We start from the raw sequence: 5,619 nt of genomic DNA on the forward strand, positions 1-5,619 counted from the left end.
TAGCTTCACACGACAGCTAATTCAATTACGGTGCTGATCAGTGTCCGCAGGAAAAAAAACCAGTAGGGCTGAATGCCTCGCCCTCCAAAAGGACGTATGACCAGTCACGGTTGTTTGGAATATACGTCGTTATAGATCTACGAAGGTGTCCGAGAAGCCGGGCAATTATCAGCTGTCTCAGACACGTGTCGAAGGCTCGAAGAATATTAATGTTTGTTCCATAGATTCTTGACAAGACTTGACTAGAGGCAAGACTCGACAATAGTGAATTCGGGAGCTTTGGTCCAAACCAAATTATTCGAAAAACTTTGATACCATGAAAGTTTTTCTTAATAACATAGTTATAAATAAGGAATACATGAATAAGGTTTGTATTTTTAATCTTCTTTAGACGTTGGCGCTTTAGATAAATTTGACACGGTCAACAGATGAAATACACACATAGTCCCAGTTAATTTATTAATTATCTGGAACTGTTTTTAGTCGTAGTCTCGGCTCATATCTGAAAAGTCGCACGCGATATAAGCGTAGTCCAGTAAAAATAAAAGAACAGAAAAGAAAAACAGGTAGTTTTCTGTAAATAGCCATACTCAACGTATCTTATTTCTAGATTGTTAATTATGCCACGTTTATGACACGATTTATAAGAACCACCCGCGGTTTTTGTGGAATCTTTTCCCTTTCCTGTCACATTCACAAGTCGAGAGCATGAGTTGGTAAGTTGACGCAGCATTTTCCTACCTTTCAGCGTCTTGACAAAAAAGAGGTTTTTGCTCCAACAGCCTCCATTAGTAACATCTGGCGACGACAACATCGAGATGAGATTAATATCAAATTACCAGAGGTGCTAGCACGGAAACCTTTATCCGACCAGCAACAATATCCGACCTGCTCACTCCACAGGGACCTGATAGGGGCGGGTGCTTGGAAACCACGGTAATAAGAGCATGCTAGGAAGGAGTGTTTGTACAGGGCTATTGTTTCGCGCTTATGATAATTAGTTATTCCGATAAATTCATCATGAACCAGCTTTTGAGCGGTGGTTAGGCGAAATTTTGTAATTAAGCATAACAATTAAATTAAAATGTAATTTTATTCTTTACAAAAATATGTATACTTACGCTCCATACGATGGTATAAATATTACAAGCTTCTGATTATTATAATATATGCTGGAGCAAATTACGGGGGAAAATCCTGAATGTAAATAAAATTAAATATTGGCTTTTCCCTTCTTTGCTCACTCGAGAAGACGCTTCTCCGCAGCAGATTCTTTGCCGCCGCCGTGTCTCCGCGAGCCAACCAAGATTGATGATATCACGCAAAAATTCACGACACAGGATCAGGGCACAGCCACAGACTTAAATTAATCACGCCGTCGGGTGATTAAATGCCTTGAATGTGCGACTACCCGCGATTGTGCGATAATTTGCCAATAAATTAATTACTTCCCACAATCCCGATCGGAGAGTCCAGAGACCCTCCTAATCTCATTGGGGGTCTCTCAACAACTTTGTTTCTATAAACATTTTGTTTTTAAGTAGATTTTGGGCTAATCAAGTCTATTTGAGATTATTGCGCTGTTTGGCAAACGTTTGATGATCATAATTGCATTGGCTTACTTATCGGCAATATCTGTCAATAGGTACCTATTTATACTTATTATTCCCTAAAGCAAGGGCCTCTTGTATATGTATTAGTGCATAGTTTTAGTGCTAGTTCTAGTCTTAGTTTTAGGTGGTACATTTTTGGAGCCAAAATAAACTTTTCTTTCTTTCTTTCTTTCTTTCTTTCTTTCTTTCTTTCTATTAAGTGTTCATTATAAACATTATGCATTAATCAATTAAAGATAAATCAACTGTTTTAGTTAAGTATTAAAGAAACCTACACACATAATATTATAAAAAAGAAGTCTTGTCATTTTTCCTTTCCTACGAAACCGTAGAACATGCTTAGGTAACCCCATATTAGTGAATGCAGCTTCTGATATTACAGATTAACATTCAGTACTGGCCTTCTTTAAAATGACCACACGGGGGCCCTACGTACCTACTTTAGTTACAAGAAAAATATTTAATTTTCATTGTTAATGACATTCCCTTTTTTACATCCCGACCCCCTAAAACCCCGCCTAAAGACTCCAAAAGACCCTAAAATAGCTCTACCATTCCTTTATTATGCGATGTTACCAGTCTATCATTGCATCAGCCTGCTGTAATCAAACGGATTAGCTTTTCCTGAGCGTGTAAGCGTCGTGATTGAATTTGGAGTGAAACAATTTGGTGGAACACGCGCGGGGCGGCGCCAGCGACGGTGAGCGACTCATTTCAATGGATTTACTTTACAGCAAATAGAGATTAACTAATGCAGTGAAACTGATTAGTTCATTTATCATTGATTAACTATTTCACAGTCACAGTCGGCTGTGAGATTTAGAACGTCTTGAAGTACTCTCAATTTGTGACAGCGGCACAGGATGAAAATTAGGAAACCCATTCATGTATTTTTAGATGTAGACCGACCTGCAACTCAAAGGAGGTATAACTTCAAAGAGGGAAACTTCGGGGTAGTTTGAATTAGTCCAGTTATAACAATATATTGTGTGAGCCGGGCTAGTAGAGCAACCCCCGCGCCCCCTGGCGGCACTCATCAGTAACTGATTGCCCATCAAGTGCCGCTACAACTTTAATAGATTTTAGCGAAGCGCTCCCGCTACCTAACTTGTACTGTAGCTTTCCACTTGGCTACTTGCTACTTTAGACCAATTAGTAGTTGAATGGAGCCTGACTTTGTTTTTCACTTCGTTTATTCCTAATTCCCCAACAAAGAGCCAAGCAAACTGTGGTGGTGTCTCTTCGGTTCACGCGATTACTATTTCGAAAGTAAAAACAGACAATGTTAATCGTTGACCATATTTTTGACGTCTGTTCTACGTATGAATGGCTTAGCGAACTGTAGGCCTCACGAATCTGTATTTCATCCCCCATGGCTCCACCATTTTGAAATATTTCCAAAAACTAAATCGATAAAAAAAAGCCATTACACTTGAATAATTTATTGAATCAGGCGTTACTTTGCGGAGGTCCATATCAATGAACTAAAATAATTTCCTAAGGCGGGTGAGCAAGGAAATTTTAGTTCATTATACTTGACTTCAGCATGGGCTATTCATTAATGTTCAAATTCTGTCGAAATAGTTAGGATCGAAACTGAAACTGGATTCGTTTGAACATACCTGAAATACTCCAGAATCTATTTTTATGATATTATCCTGTATATTTCAACCGCTTCCTCATAATAAGTTGTCGGTAAGTATTCTAATTACGTAACTGCGATGCAGCCGCCGAATTCCGCGCATTCCGTAAGTCTCTTAGCACTAAAATACATGACAGGATGGAAGTTTGGCAGTAAATTAGTAAATTTCTCGGCAGGTGACAATCGAGCATTAACGTGGATGACTCGGCTGCAGCGCAGGTATTCGAAGTCTCAAAACTTTCAAACTTCTTGGACCGGGGCAATCTTGATCTTAAGAAAAGCTGTAGGCTCTGGTAGAGGATGTTTTGGACTATGTAGTTGAAAATTCAATTTGAGCTCTAGATTTGTAACGAACGATGCTCGAATATTATTTTCTAGTTATGTGATTCCAAAAAGCGTTCCTCCGAAAACTATGGAATCCATCTATATCTTGTGAATTCGGTAAAAATTAAAAATAGTTTCTAAACTATCTCCAACCGACTGTAAAGAGCCTTTGCATACATCTTGTTTTTTTTAAAGCAAGCCGTCGATGTTGGCAGCGCGTTTATCCATAGATCAGCCATACCTACAAGGTCCTTGGCCATACCTACAACTCGCGTGCGTTCGCGTTTGTACCGATCCAAACGTGCGTCGGCGACGCGTTTTAAAACGCGGTCAAAGACACAGTCACAATCTGTTCTAACTTCCAATTTTTTACTGGTCATAAAAATATATTAATTAATTACGAGAATGTCCTAAGTATATCTGAAATACTGAAACGATGTTTTATCGCGTTCAGCATTAGTACCTCGTGTTTTAAGAAATCTTTTTTTCAGGTGCGCAAGTTTCCAAAACACGAAGCGCGGCGAGTTATGCCGCATTCCCGGTGCCGTGGTGGCGCCCCCCGGGGCGGCAGGGGCGCCCCGGGTTTCGCGGTGGCGCCCCGGGCTGCGCGGCGCCCCAGGGTGCACCCGCCGTCATTCGTTTACCCCACGTGCAGCCCGACACCTTTCGGCTCTTCATACAATACGTTTACACGGGCAAGGTGAGAAGAGAAGCAGGGCTCGAAAACTTAGAACTAATAGTGATTCTATCGCACATCAGATGGCGCTGCTGTGTTACCATGTTTTTTATCTAAGTAGATAATCTATGACTATCTATGAATAATAAATAACTTCTATTCATAGTGCTACTGTTCAATCAGATAAATAAATCGCTTTTTAGCCTGAAACAAAAGAGGAAAAAACATAGAGGCGCTCGTTTCTTTGCAATATTTTTATGGTATGAGGTGAAACGAAGGCCGGCCTGATGTAAGCGATTGGCATGCGCCTGCAATAACTAAGAAGAGTTAACAATACGTTGCCGCCTTTAAGTGAGGATATCGTTTTGTGAAAAACTGAACTCATAGCGGTTGGGAATAAACAGGCGTATCATGTTGGAATTGATGTGGTAGTGCCGTGAATAACCGCCAGTGTAACATTTTTTGTGCAGCGACGAAATAAAGTAATATTGTAGTTCATTATAAACGTTTCTTTTACTTGACGTAACGTTTCGTGTCGGTCTACCCCATTGGGAATACATGCGTGATGTTTGTGTGTGTGTGTGTTTGACTTGAAAAATATTAGTTCCCTTTTTTAGTCGCTTTCTCTGTTTGAAAACTAAGGAAAACTCGCACAATCCACACAGTGAAGCTCATAATAAGTCCTGCCACTTGCCAAGGTACCCAGGTAATTTTTTATGCCTTTGTAAAGGATGGTAAATTTTATTATATAGGTAAAAGTTATATCTAAGTATTTATTTCGTTATCTGAGCGAAATAGAGAGATCCACTGTTATGAAGAATTTTTATGCGACATCTGTACTTTGCCAATGGAACTATTGAAAGAGCTTGATAGCTCCATAGCCAATGTACATAATGTTTCTATTATTTTCACATAGATGGCGCTTAAGCCTAAGGAGCAAATTACTACGATAATTGGCTTCAAAATAATCATCATTATCAGTGGTTTTTTCTGTTCTTATTCTCAGCTGTTACTTCAAGATTCAGGAGTTTTTGAAATGATGACCTTGGCGCGGATATGGGCGTGGAAGACCTTCGAGCAGCGTGTGAGGACCACGTAAACTTCCACTTTGAGTGTGGAAAGCGCTTGCACCTTGCTTGCAGCCGCAATGGACATTCAGGATCGGCCAGGTAATATCAATTTTGATTTTGACATTAAATTTCGACTGGCTGACAAGTTGCGATGGTGGTGTAATGGTCAGCATAGTTGCCTTCCAAGCAGTTGATCCGGGTTCGATTCCCGGCCATCGCACACTTTTTGCTGTTGAAACAACGCGTGAAATTTTGAGTTGTTAGTGGATTTTTTATTAGGATTTTGTACTAATT

The 5,619-nt window shown here is 39.9% G+C and overlaps 1 non-coding gene across 1 annotated transcript; it reads left to right on the plus strand.

Moving 5' to 3' along the window:
- Window positions 1–5,473: 5,473 nt before the first annotated feature.
- On the plus strand, window positions 5,474–5,545 carry TRNAG-UCC (transfer RNA glycine (anticodon UCC)). Its single transcript has one exon. It is a non-coding gene; the product is annotated as a tRNA-Gly (tRNA).
- The last annotated feature ends 74 nt before the right edge of the window (window positions 5,546–5,619 follow it).

This window comes from Choristoneura fumiferana, unplaced genomic scaffold, assembly GCF_025370935.1.
Source record: "Choristoneura fumiferana unplaced genomic scaffold, NRCan_CFum_1 Sck3bRy_69;HRSCAF=245_pilon, whole genome shotgun sequence".
Classification (NCBI taxonomy): Eukaryota; Metazoa; Arthropoda; class Insecta; order Lepidoptera; family Tortricidae; genus Choristoneura; species Choristoneura fumiferana.